Raw genomic sequence first — 15,590 nt, 5'->3', positions numbered from 1 at the left:
CTTGGATCATCAAATAAATTCACATATATTTCTTTCACATATAGTCATAATTCGCAATTCACACTTGCACTTCAGTTACATAATACCAAGATAGCACACTTCTTGTCACAAGAAGTCTTTTGCATAAATACCATGCCTTTACACAAATTATTGTTGGGTTGGCTAAGACCACAATTCACTTTTCCAAGTTAGAGTAAACATCTAGGATGTTGGCCCTAATTGGACAAGTATTTTTTTTGGAAACAAAACAATTCTTTCTTTCAGTTCTATTGCCTTGCATCATCAAAACATGATTATCTCTATTCGGTACAATCCATACAAAATTTTGAGGTTATACATCTCATCACCAACATGTATACTATCTCCATGTAATTTTGCTAGTCATAATATGACATCTGCAACATGTTATAAACAAAAAAATACACTATTGTAAACCAAATTCTATACTTAGACAATTTTCTAATTACCAAACATTAAGTATTTTTATTTTTGAGGTTTCCTTTCAATATGTACATCATGCATGTTTCTATTAATGACAACAATTACATATCACAATTAGCCAATTATCAACACGAAACATTGAAATCTATGTCCTCTTTTGGAGCTGTGAGATAACGCTCAATGGTTTACAAACCTTTTCATAGCATCAGTGCTTACAATCTTACAATCACAAATTTGGATAGCATCGGGCTTTATCTTTTCCTTCCTTACAATCTTATGACTGGCAGTTAACTCCCCTTTATTGAAACTTCAAAGACCCTCATGGTTTGACCTTGTGATCTCATGATCCACTACTTTTCATAACATCAGAAGACCTTTCAACATGTTCTCAATTCTTTATGCTTATACGTCTAGACCCACTCATTTTTAACCTTTCTACTTATGATCTTACGATTCTAACTTTTGTATGGTCATGGGTTCCCTTTTAATCCTTTATGATCATATGTTTCTTAGCTTGTTGTAACATCATATAATTGGCCATCTACCATAAAACACTTATGATGATATAATATGAGATGATCGTGAGATTGGAAACTTGGAAACACACACCCGCAATGCTATGACATATGGGATATCATAACATTGGGATACTCAATACTTTCTTTTATGATTCCCCCACAAGCCTTCACTTCATAACATTGAAAGAGGGAAAACCAAGGCTTACGACTAGATTTTATTAATCTTGATCATAAGATCGTAACACTTGATGGAAAATATGAAAATGACATATGATCTCCCACTTCAAAAAAGGAACTAAGTTAAATGCCACATCTTTGAGAATTTAGTGATGGTGACAAGGGAATAAAGGGGAGGGCTAAAATGGCTAACATTACTAGCAACTCAGAGGGGATTCTTGCTTGCTAACCATGGAATAGTGGCCTTAAACAATCCATTGTGCACAGAGTCACAAAAATTAGCCTTGTTTTGTAGAAAATTGTAACCTCTGCAACCGTAAAAAACCTCAAAACCTTGCTATTTCATAGAGGAATATTCTATGATTACGCACTTATTAAAAACTAAGAAACTATTCTATTATATACAAAAACCCTTAACCTTCCCTATAAGCAAGGCTTAAGGTAAATCTCATTAACTGGAATTGGCAAAATATCACCATTAAGCTAGATACCTGAAAAGCATTGGCCTCTTTATAGCTAATGATAACATATGGGCCAATCCACATAGCATCAAACTTGGAGTGTCTACCTAGTTTAGTTTTGTCTGCATCCCACTTGAGAACAAGGTCTCCCTCCTTGAAAACCCTAGATTTAGCCTTCCTATCAAAACTCCTTCTGACATGTTTCTGACGTGTCTCAAATGTTTGCATAGCTTGTTATCTTTTTTCTTCTAGCTCAATCAATTCTACCATCCTGATTGTCATGGCATTATCTTCAATTAGTTATAATCGATGAGCTAATTCGAGAGAGGGAACCTCTAGTGAAATATGAAGCCTTTCTTCCCTTCCATATATTATCATGAAGGGTGATTTCCCAATCTCTATGGAAGTCATTGTTCATAAATATAGCTAATGATTTAGTTTCCTGCACTATGACTTCAATATTCTAAGACCTAGCCTTTTTTGTGATTTCCCTCATGGAATGCTCCATCACCTAAAAATCATTGAGAAATAATTTTTCCTTGGCTATAAATGATAATTTATCAGATGGTTTTACCCTCTCACTCTATATCTCACCCAAATCCTCATTGTCTACTACAAAGGGGGAAGATATCATCCATACTTTTTTAAGCAACTTGTCAACCTCCTCAAGGACTAGATTTTCCATAGGAAAATTCCCCCTAGTTCAAATGTTTTCCTCCTAATGGGTACCCATTCTCCCCATTGATTGTACTACTAGAGAAATGGGTGAACAACTTCAAGGCCTAATGGCATTTGCAACCTCACCTTATGTGCACACTTTGCCTGACATCTTGAGTCGATCACCTCAGTGTGGGTCGAAAAGCCCCTCGATGTGGAAATTATTTCTAACAGATATTGCTACCCTCTTCTACCATCCCTCCCTCCTAGTTAAACTCCAAAGCATTCTTATGCCTTACTATTTCCATTACACCCAGATTGTGGGTCCCCCCCCCCCCCCCCTCACCTATTTCCAAAGCTAGAGCAACCCCTTTAATGCCAAGAGTCATACTCATATCTCCCATTGTGGCTCTCATGCTAGTTCCATCATGGTAAACCTCAATAGGTTCTGATATTCCTACTAGTAGTGGTTGCTCTGCATGTGGTAGAAAGGTAACTTCTCTCAGAGTTTCTTGTAAGTGACTTAGGCAAATTTATGCTTTCTAAAAGTCTAAAGAAGATGGATATGTGCCACTCTCATCCCCTATAGAACTCTCTTCCTCATCTTCTTCCTGGCTACAGTTGATGCCTCATGTTGTTGCTCTTTAACTTCAACCACCTATTTTGGTTTCTTTTTCCAAGCTTCTTTGTCATGGGGTCCTCCTCCCATAGTGTCCATGTGGAGCCAAATGTCATGGATGACTTGTAGAGTTCCACCCTGTTGGCTAGAATCAATGTCCCTCTATGCTCACTATCTACTTGGGTTCATACTACTTCTAGAAATAAGGCCACCATATGGTGGGGCATGTAAAATTCTTTGTGCTTTAGCTCCATGAATTCCTAAAGTCTATCTAAAAGGAACTATGTTCAATTGTATGTCTACCATTTATACAATGTGTCCACCATGGAAAACATCCAGAGGGAAATATCTGAGGTATGACTTTCGGTTGTAAGTTCACTTTTCACTAAGTCCACAATGCATCACTATTCCTTGTTGGCAATGAATTTTTTCATGAGACCCCTACTATTTTTTGAAATTCCTTGTCGTTCCTAGTTTGTAAGATCCTTCTTGCATATGAGCTGCAACTATTTCTTCTTTTCTTCCACTAACATTTAGGTTTTTTCTAGTTCCTATCCTCTATTGGGGATTCCAAAAACCTTATCTATTTATATTGTCAAGTAAGAAATTGTCATTAAATGTTGGAAGTACTAAATTATAGATTTATGGTCTGGCTTATCATAACTAGTCATCATGTTTTGTAATATGGGTTCAAACTCATTCAAATCCAACATGGGCATGAAAACTATTTTGTCTACCTCGGATTTGCACAACACCTCTTTCAAGGGATGATCATCTTTTGTTTTATCCCACCAGGTCTTGCATTTGCTTCCTATTACACTTTCAAAAATGATATTCTCCACAATGATCTTTTGTGTAGTTTTTCCCTTGCCCTTTTCCATTTTCTTCACCTCCTCCTTCTTCACCTTCAACACTATATTTTCCTTCTTTGAATCGATGATGTTCCCTTTGATTGGGTTTCTCATGCTTAATTTAACCATTTTGTAGTAGTGCCTCAATTCCCAATGTGTTTTAAGTGGTGGTGTGCTCCAATTTCTCTAACCATTCTCTATTGCCACCTATTGAATACTTGACATTGCTTCCTTCAAGGACACTCATGCCAATGTAAGTATGACAGGAACAAGTTGTTTATGTATACATCTCTCCTCCTCATATGAAAAAGACCCTTGTACAAAATGTCTTGTATGACTCCCCTTGTATGACAAGGGTCTTCGTATGGAATGTTCCATTTGGGCAAAACAATCTTCATATGGAAAAGGTTGTATCAATATGATACTGAAAGTGTGTGTATGACTTGTATGGCTATGTATGCCCATGTATGGTCTAGAAACAAGAATTCTATATACAATAATCTTGACAATGTTGGTTTCCTTGATTCTCCTATGTGTGGCCTCTCTACTCCCTCGTATGACTTCTCTCCCCCTACGTACGATCTCTTGTCCCCCCTATATGACTTTTCTTCTATCCTGTATAGCTATGAGGGTCATGCTTGAGTGGTGGCTCCTACAGTATCTTGTACTTGAATTGATCCTCCTTCAATAGAATTAGTAGCTCCATATGTCACACTTTATATAAGTGAGGGTGGGATTTTTTGATTATGCTTATTTTTTGTTTTTGCTCATGGTCACTTGATCCTTCGATGTTGATGAAATAGTTAGGCACTAGTTGATTTCTTTCTTGATATGTTTGTAATCTAGACCCATTTACTAGGTCTTTTACTAGTTTATTGTCCAAGATGGATAATTTTATGGCCCCATTTTCTTTTACCTCTAATATTCAAAATGGTCCTAACCATCAAATTTTAAATCTTCCTGGTTTTATCTCATTCTTTCCATTATACTTGAGTACACTTGGCCTAGCTGAAGATTCATCCTTTTTAAGTGTTTGTCATGCCAAAATTTTCACCTTTTTTGTACTACTACTGTAGCCCATTGAGAAATTGTTCTGCTTTCATCCACTTTTGGTAGAGTGTGGAGTTTTTCCTTTAGACTCTCCTCATCTCCCAATTTGTTTTGAACTGCTACTCATAGACTTGGTACTATATGTTCCATCAGCATTACTACTTCTTGCCCATGTATTAGATGAAATAAAGTTTGTTTAGTGGTGGCCCTATAAGTAGTTTTGTATGCCCATATCACTAATGGAATCCATTCTTTCCAATATTGTCCTTCAAGTCCATAGGTCTTATACAAAATTGTTACTAGTATTTTATTAGTGGATTTCGCTTGGCCATTTTTGCTTGGATAATAGGGAGTAGACAATGAATGGAATTTTTTTTACTCATTTGTCATTACCTTGATGGTGTCATTGAAAAAATTTACCCCTATCACTCGTCAACTAGAGTGGAATCCCAATCTGGTTAATATTTGTTCATATAGAAATCTCACCATACTGAGAGTTGTGTTATCTGGTAGAGCCCGTACTTCCACCCATTTTGTAAGATATTATGTTTCCACCACTATGTACTTACATCGATGGGTATTACTTATGGGTAAGGGACCCACAAAGTCTAGTCCCCAGCATTCAAATAATTCATGTGGTTGAATCAGGAATAATATCATGAAATTTCTCTTTAGGGGTTTTCCAACTCACTGACAAGTGTCACAGCTTAACACCCATTCCTAAGCATCTACATATAATGTGGGCTACTAGAGTCCCACCAATAACACCTTTTTTTTGGTTGTATCAGGTCCCATGTGACCTCTTGCCAATCCTAATTCATGGGATTCCTTAAGTACTCCTTGGGTTTCTTCCTCCATGACACATCTTCTCAATACTCCATCTGATCAATTGGAATGTGTTTCTTTTGAGGGAAATCTTTCTCGTCTCTATTGTCAATGTCTCTCTTGGGAAGACAACTATTGATAAGTATTATCCAATCTTTTCGTACCACTGAGGTAGCACTGCAATTTGGAATAGGTGTGCATCTAGAAAATTTGCATCTATTCTACTACCAAAGGCTCCTCCTAACTTGGTTCTTGATAATTGATTGGCAATTATATGATCTTTTCCTAGTCGAACTATGATTTTAAATGTAAACTCTTGCAACACGATTAACCACCTATTTACTCTTTCTTGAATCATCGACTTGTTTACCAAGTACATTAGTGCTTGGTGGTTAAACAAAAATGTAAAGGGTGTAGCTAATAAGTAATGTCTAAATTTATGCATAGCATAGACCATACCTAAAGATTCCCTTTTGGTGGTACTGTAGTTATGCTTTTCTTTTGATAAAATTTTGCTTGCAAAATACACTAGGTGATCCAGTCCTTCCTTCCCAGTTTGTGCTAGAATGACACATATTGCATAGTTGGATGCGTCCACATGGACATGAAACTCTTTGTTCTAGTCAGGGTATATGAGGATTAGGGCTCTAACTAGTCTCTTCTTTCATTCTTGGAAGACGTCCTCTTGTTCTTCCTCCCACCCAAACCATTCTCCTTTCCTTGTTAACTTTTCCAAGGGCAACAATACTTCCACAAATCCTTTTACAAACCTTCTATAGTACCCTACATGCCCCCAAAAAGGATTTGGTACCTATTATGTTTGATGAAGCATCCATTTCTAGAATGACCTTGATTTTGTTAGGATTTGTCTTCAATCCTCCCTTGCATACGATATGACCAAGAAGTCTACCTTATGGAACCATAAACCTACATTTTCTCAGATTCAGTGGAAACCTTTCTCTTTGATTTCTATCCATGCATTCACCAATAATTTTGAGGTGATGCTCCTTCCAATGTAAATCGACCAGTCATCCATAAAGGCTTTAAAGTCTCCTCCTAACATATCGTTGAAGATGTGTAGTATGATTCTTTGGAACATGGATGGTGTATTACACAACCCAAACAAAATCTAGTTATAAGTATAAACCCCATCTTCAATAGCAAATGTAATCTTTAGCTTATCTTCCTCTACAATGCTAATCTGATTATATCCAAAAAATCTGTCCATGAAAGAATATATTTCATGGTTGGCCACTTCCTCTAAAATACTATCAATAAAAGGGATGGGGAATGGATCTTTTATAGTTATAGCATTCAAATATTTGAAATCGACAAATATCCAAATTTGGTTTCCATATGTCTTCAATGATATGACTATAGGGGATACCTATTCACTTGTTTGTACTTTGCATATTATCCCTACTTCTAGAATTTTTGTGATTTCTTCCTAGACCCTTGTTGCATAGTTTCTATTCATTCTGTAAGGTCATTTTTGTATTGGTCTTGCTCCAGGTATTAATGGAATCCGATGGACACATATCTCTAAAGGAACCCCTTTCAAGTCCTTGTACATCTAGGGAAAGATGTCCTTGTACTCCACAAAGATTTAGAACATTGTTGCCTTTAACATTGGCTCCCAGTCATCACCTATCAAAACCTCCTTGGGTTGATCCTCTTCCCCAAGGTTTATAGTTTGGGAGTTTGGCCTCCTTTTATTCTACCCCTTTCTCAAAGATGTGTGTTGGTGTCTTTCTAAGAGGTGTTGTAGCTTCTCTGTACTCTATATACCCTTCCAGGTACCTTTCCTCAAACTCTGATTCTTAGATTTGCAACATATTACATTCCTCCTAGAAAACTTCATAGTCTCACATCTTCTAGTGGAATAATCCATTAAGGGAACTCATTTCATCTTATGAGCATTCCTTCCTCATTCAATTCCTTCCCTTCATGGTCTACTCCCTTTGAATCCAATGCAATGTCCTAACTTACCAACTGGTTCCTTAGGTCTATGATGTACTTCCTTCCTTTTGACTCAATGGATAGAGTGTTCTACTTCCAATTATGGGTAGCTTTTGTTGTAACTAGCTATCAACTTCCAAATAAAGCATCATACCTTTTTTCCTCTAAAGTAATTACCACAAAATCAAGAAAAATTTGTTGTGTATTGATTATGACTTTTTGTTCCATCAAGTTCCCTATCAGCTTAATTTTGTGTTGGTCCACCCCCACAAGTTGAAATGTAGGTGGCCAGAGTGTGGGTTTCCCTATTTCCTTCCACAATTCTTCAGATAAGACATTTACATTAGAACCTACATCAATAATATATTCAAAATTTTGTACCCCAATATCTACATTTCTACTACTACTGGTGTTCTCCATGTTCCTATAGTGAATAGGGCATTTTTTTTGTCCCGACCTATGCTTCTACTTTCTTCTCTCCCTCAGAGAGTGGCCCTCTCAGACTTTTCCCTTGTGCTAATGCTACCTGGAGTTAAGGTAATATTTCCAATAAACCATAAATTTTCACTGGGATGGTGGTCTCAAGTAATTGCCTCACAATATTCGGTACACCCCCATTTGTAGTAAATTTATCTAGGCTTTCCTTCCCTTCCTCTTGCATGTTATCTTAAATGTCTTTCCTTGCTTCATGAAATCATTCCTTCTCTGTTGTGACATCTGGGTAGGCTATTTTCTTGGCTTACATCCTTGTGATGGCAAGGGTTTCACTTTCTGGTTCTTCAATGTCTAACATATTCACCCCCTTTTGTCTAGGGCAATTCACATCCTCATGATTGCCTAGTCCACACCATTTACACAACATTCCTCTATTTTTTCCTCCTCTATTTTGACAATCTCAAGCAAAATGTCCCCATTCATTTCACCTCCTACATTGGATCGTAGGTCTTCCCTTAGAATCATATTGGATTGCTCGTCGGGGTGTTTTGTTATCGTTGCTATTATTATTACTCCCTCTTCTAATATTTCTATATCCTCCTGGTGAGGCTTCTGTATTTGTGTTCTTTGGAGGGGTGGAGGGCGTTGTAGATTGTCCTCCTTGTGTAAATAATACTTGAGCATTCTATGTTTTTAGATTATAGGGACATTCTTTGATTGTGTCCCAACACTTAACAAATCTCACAAAATGCTTTCCTTCGACATGCCCCTTTTGTATGGCCTTCATTTTCATAGTTTGTTCACCAAAGCTCCCTCCCTTATTTTTTTCTCTTCCTTACTCCATGTTACCTCCTTCATTAATCACCTCATATCCTTTCTCAGGGCTTGGATGGTTTTGGATTCATCCTCACTTTCTTCTGAACTTTCACTCACACTTCCATGCCTTCTTTCTTTGGAGGTTTTGTTCTCACTTTCTATGTCCATTGCGCGAGTACATGAATCCATAAAGGTTAATGGAGGAATTATCTTCATCTTTTCCCTAAGGGATGGTGTCAACCCTTCAATGAACCACTTTTTCTTTAGTCCATCTGTAGGCTTTTTGTTAAGGTTTCCTAACTCTTTTAGCCTTCTACTATAGGATTTAATGGATTCACTCTTTCCTTGCCTTGTATTATAAATCTCGGTCACTATTTCATCATCATCCCTCAAGAGTCTAAATTATTTATCAAAGGTTGTGCAGATATTAGTTCATGTGTTCTTCTTGCCTGCTCCAAATTTGTATACTAGTTAATGGCTATACCTCTTAGTGTGGCAGGGAATTTTTTTAGCCACTCTTCTACATTATTCTCTTAGTTAGCTTTTCATATGGTTATGCATTTTTTACAGTGATCCTTTGAACCGTCCCTGGTAAATCTAGTTAATTTTTGTTTGTTTCTTGCCATTATGTTGCCCTTTTTTCTTCTTGGTGGAATACCCCCTCCTAATAGTTTACTTCCAGGATGAATGCTTCCTTTGATGGGGACACTCCCTCCTAACAAAACACTCCCTCCCAAAGGAACACTTCTTCGTGCTGAAACACTTCCTCTTGATAGAATACTCCTTCATGATGGTACCCTTCCTCCGGATGGAACACTCCTTCCTGATGGAACACTTTCTCCTAATGGAACACTTTCTCCTAACTAGAAGTTCCCTATCGATGGACTTCATTCTTGATTGCTCGATCCACAAGTGTCTCCTTCTTATGTATTTTAGTTTTTCTCCTACCAAAATTCTCTCTAGGTTTTTGCACCCTAACTTCCTCTCGGGTGTCTTGGAGATGGCCAAATTGGCTATTCCTTCAATTATATTCTCAAGCAAACCTTCTTGAATTCTAGTGGGGACCCCTTAAGTTATGACATCTCTCCTCCTATTGTTGGAGGCGTAGTGTCCTCAAAGAAAATTCCTCCTTAGTTTGTTCCTTTGGTACCTACCTCAGATATTTGTTTGGAATCAGGGTCATGAATTAGTTTAGTGTATGTTTCCCTTCCTAGGATTATCAAGCTCCTCCAAATTGTGTTCCCTTGTCCTCCTTTCAACAAATTACTAGAGTACTTGTTGTCTCCTCTATGCTCTTTCTATCTCAGTTCTTTCTTCCTCAACACATAACAAATTTTGTGCCAACAGGTGAGGAATCTATCCCAGTAGATCGTAAACCATTGGTGGCACCGAAAGTTCATCATGTACCATGCCCTTAGGAACCATTCTCTTATGGGCTTCCCTTTGCACATATTGATCAACTGCAACTTCTTAGGTCATCACCAAATCATGTGTTAATTGATCTTCTCTAGTTGTTTCCTCCTCTTCTTTGGCACTATTTGTTACTTATATATGTGGTAGGAAGGGTACAGCTTCCCATTACTCCATCCTATCTTTCCAATAATCTCTGAGTTCAAACTTAGGAAATGATGCCAAAAAATGAGTATTCCCATCTGTCACACAAGTGACCCTATTTGTTCCTTGACAACAACACCAAAAATTTAGAATGGAAATACTACCCAAGTTCACAAAATAATAAAGATATACATACAGAGCAATAAAATAGAATGTACCTTATTACCACAATACCAAGTTGGTGAAGAAATGATTTTCTTTATTCATACCAAAACATCATGAGTACATTATCAATATTCCAAGTGCTTATAAAAGGGTTGGTTGGTTGGAAAGACTAATCGATGCAACACCTCACCGCCTAACTACCCAACCCACTCAAGACTAACAAGTTCTAAATATAATATTACTTTATTCTCTACTAAAACAATGGGTTCCCTAAATTGGGGGAGCATGTCCTCCCTTCCTTGCCTTCTTGTTATTTATAATACCCTAAGGGTGAGCATGATAGTAGGCTTGATATTCCTTATAAGGATTTAAATTGACTTAGTCATATAACTAAGAATACATTAAAGGAGGATGTAGTTGTGAGTAATGCTAAACACTAGGTTGTTGATAATAGCAGTGTAAATTTAAAGAATGTTAGAAATGGAATGATGGACTTATGCAAAGTGGTGGGATACGTTTGTCAAGAGACTAGAGACATTAAAAGAAAGAAGGTATCTTTTGATAATAAGTTGGATTGTTTGGAACCTGTTAGCTTAGGAAAAGACTATTCATTCCATGAAGTCCTGAAAGACCTCTTGAAGTCATTAGTGATGTTAAAGCCTATGTGGCTTATTCTGATAGTTCAAGAGGTTGATTCTAGGACCCTAGATGCTAAGAAAAAGATCAATAATATTGAAGACACCTTGAGGAGAATCGATGGATAGAGCTAGAAGATCTTGAAGGCCTTGATTGAGCATTTGAAGATTTATTGTGCTAAGCTTAAAAGCTTTGGCTAAGGGAAAGCTATTGAGCAGGTGGAGGTGATAAGGAATTGGAGGATATTTCTGCTAGACTGGGCAAGAGAACCAAAGAGAGTACAAAAAATATGAAGGAATGTGCTAAAAAGGATATTGAAGACATCAAGAATGTTGTAGATGGTATGGGTCTTCTGGATCAAGTTGCAAAAATCCTCAAGAATATGGCCTAGGTCTCTACAAGGGTAGTTTTTATTCTCTTTCTTTTGATTTTTTCTTGTTGTCTTTGTTTTGTTTGTTGTCCCTATGCTAAGCATTTTGTTTGTGTGTCAACCTATTGCCTTTTCTATTCCTATTTTTGTCTATGGGATCTTCATTGCACTATCTTTCTTTCCTTTGATGTAAAGGGTTTTGGGGCTGCCTTCAAACACTATTTTTCACATAATCAAAAATAAACTTATCAAGATAAGGCTTCAACACATGATCCATCAAATTTATGAATGTAATGCATGTATAAATGTTAATCTAAATTACATGATGACCAGCCTCTCATTAAATCCATCTTTTGTCAAGAGCCTCATACCGCATTACTCATTATTCTGATTTAATTATGTCTCTTTCATATCTCAATAATTATCATATTAAATGAATAAATCTTTATGGATTTTAATTTTAAGGTCAAGTAATTTACAATGACCAATACTTATTATAATTATGTTCATATTCCCAAGATTTTGGAGAATATTCTCTTTATCTAGAAAGTAGAATTTAATTTTTCACCCCATGATATATCTATTTGTGATTGTTGTCATTCAAAGATAGTCGTTACTTCAAGTAGAGTTGGTCATAGGTCTAGATTGTATAGGTTTCATGTTTTCGAGTCATCCATTTCTCCATCACATATCATTTGTGTAGATTCATTGAGTAAACTATAGCATAAACATTCTAGTGATGTCAATTATAGGCACATGGATACTAGTCAAGTACAATTAAGGTTTTCATGGAAAATAAATTGGTTCTTCTTTCTGGTAGCTACACAAAGGTGATGGGATGAATGTGTTAACAAATAATTTCAAGTCTAATCAACTAAGAATAAAACTCATCATTTTTTGGTTCCTTATACTCTTTGATAGAATGGTGTATTTTAACTCAAGACTACTAGTACTAAGATAAGTGGACAAATACATGATTCAAAATTGATTCGTGAATCTATTATTTTTTACTAGGGCGATAGTTATTTATAACTATATTGTAAAACACATGAACCTTTATAAGTAGTTTTTCTTATCATTCTTGAGAAATCCTGGTCCAATATAAAAGTTTATAATTTCCATCTTTAGGGTATTTGGTAGTGAGACTTGGGCATTCATACTAGATGGTCTACATAAGGCAATGGAGAAGAAGGTTCAATTGTTTGTTTTTGTTGGCCATTTTTATTTGTGAAGGCTTATTGGTTGCTTGATTGTACCACAATAGGGGTCTTCTTTTGTCAAGATGTCAAATTTGATTTCAATTTTTCACATGAGGATATATGTCCATTAGAGGATTCTTTTAATGATAACTTTGTATTTCCACCTCCTACTCCACTTTCATCTCCTACCACTTATATTTTGCCTCAATGAACCCATAATACTATTCAAGTGGTTAAATCTTTGGCTTGTGGTTTTATAACTTTTTGTTGCTCTCACCTTTAATATGCAACCCGGGTTTTATTCATGTTGTATGTAAGCCAATTATACATTAGAGGACTAATCACATTGAGATACACATGCATTTCATTTGACATGTCATAAATTAGTATGTATGATGGTCAACTCTCCTTTAATTATTTTCCCACTAAGGAGTAGGTTGTAGACATCTTCACTAAACCTTTGGTGTTACCTCATTATCTTTAGTTATGTTTGGTGCTTTTGGTGAAAGGAGTTATCCTTTGGGGGCCCTTTTTGAGTCCCTTCACATTTTATGTTTCTTTTTTGGAGAGGATGTTTTTCCCCAAGAGATTCTCTATTTTTCTCTAGTTGTGAGCTATTTTTTACTTTGTCCATGGGTTACCTCACTAAGCCTAGGTGTTAGTAGTCATTAATTTTTTAAATTTTTACATACTTTAGCTCCTCCAAAAGTTGTAATTGGTTTTAATGTGGTACTTTGTCTCATCACTTTATGATCTATTCAAACATTAGTCTTAGCCTTTAGTTTTGTTTTTATCCTTGTCTTAATCCAGAATATTAAGACAGTTAGCATAAGTCTATTACCATTAGGGTTTTTTTCCCTTATTAATAAAAGTAAGGTTATTATCTTTCATTGTATCATATTATGTGATCACTTTTTTATTAGGGTAATAACAACTTCCCATGCAACTCTCAATTGTGAAAGCTTTTTTGGCTTTTGTTGGTAGATTACTATACATAGAATTTCATTATATTCCTCAAATTTGAGTTAACCTAGAAAAATTGATAATCCAACTAAATGAATTATGATCATATTTACACGAATAATAAATCCCTCTTTAAAGAGTAGAGATCAAACTAAAATAATCATTGATCTTTGAATACTCCACTTAAAAAGTTAATAATAAATCTAGTTATTTAAAATTGTGATCCTTCTCAAAATTTAGGCAATGTGTTTTAATCTTACCATCAAGCCCACACCAATGAGTTTCCATCTGCAAAATCGCCCATACGATTTAATTCATTCTATCTATCTTACTTAGCGTCTATTACTTTTTCCAACAACCAACCATCCTAATCTCTACGAGAATCTTCCTTTGTATGGAGTTGTCTACATATTAGTGATGCAATATTGCATAATTCCACCAAGAAAGCGTACTAATATATTATTTTAGTTATTTAGATTCACGTACACATATAAGATTGAAGTATTGGTGATTGAGTTCTCAAAGAAATATATTAATTACATATAAAATTAAAATCCAAAGAAACATTTAAAAGATTTTTTCTAATGTGACAAGTTGAAATATTTATTTTTCCTTAAAATCTAATGTGGGTTTGTTCTAGAATTAGATGTTGTACATTAATGCACTGTTAACATTTTCAACTATTTATTTAATTATAAGAGACTAATATGAATATAGAGAGGGGCATTTTATTCATTTAAACAAAACACTTGTATAAAATGTATGAAAAACTATTCAATCTGACAATATAGACATAATATTTTATTTTTAGAATAACATAATTATGTAGTATATATAAACATACATATAAAGTAAATTAAAATGACCTGCACCTCATATAGAGTAAGACTTTGACCACTCTTACTTATATTTTGAAGAGAAGATGACGAAGAATCATTATTTTTTATAATTAATCTAAATTGACTAATTAAATAGTTATAAATTATACTTTATTATATGTTATAATATTTTTATAACTAAAAAAATATCATGCCAACAATATTACAAGTTTACAATTCAACTTTAAAAATTATTTCCATTGTACCTTAATTCAGAATACATTTTTTACGTTAATTACGAGGAGCCAATCACACTCACATACGAAGGGCCACTTTCACAATTGTCAATGCCGTCAACACACGCCATAATTTTGTTATAAGTCAGCAATCCACAGTGTAATCTACTAATTACGTATTCATTCAGATAGTGACTTTTAATTTTTCAACTATCATGATCTCACACGAGTCAAACCATCCTCGTGAAGGATTAGTTGACTGTATAATTATGTTTGAAAAACACATGTTTCTAGATTTGATGTATGTTTACGTAATACGCGTGATCATCTTAGAATTTATCAAGTAAATCCCTTCTAGAAAAAGGTTGAAGTTTTAAGTTTTTGAATTTGGTCTCAGGAGAATTTTTTTCCAGACTTCAATGGTCAAAACTGTGTTATAGTTAATTGAACGTCATTTATCAGACATGTAAAGAAAGAGGAGGTAAAACGCTCAACTTTTAGTATAAGATTTTTAAAAAAAAATTTATTGGAATAAGAATCTAAGAATTACAAAGCGATTAAAAACAATAACGATACAGTATAAATCAACATCGTTATAGCATAATCACAATATAAGATCTTTTTAACATCAGTCCTTTTATTAATCAGAAGAGCTTTTTAGTAATCTATAATCAAGTTCTTTTACGACAAATTCAAATAAAATTTGGTTCTATGACATTTGGTTAGGTTCGGACCTTCCGATCAGATTTTTTAATCAATATTTAAAATATTTAAATAAATGTAATATAATATTCAGCAATCTTGTTTTCTTTAATGACACTTTCTTTTCGAATGTGTTGC

Source organism: Cupressus sempervirens, chromosome 9 (genome assembly GCF_028749045.1).
Source record: "Cupressus sempervirens isolate cs-2001-9-10 chromosome 9, ASM2874904v1, whole genome shotgun sequence".
NCBI lineage: Eukaryota > Viridiplantae > Streptophyta > Pinopsida > Cupressales > Cupressaceae > Cupressus > Cupressus sempervirens.
The sequence above is the reverse complement of the archived record's forward strand: the minus strand, read 5'-3'. Positions refer to the sequence as shown.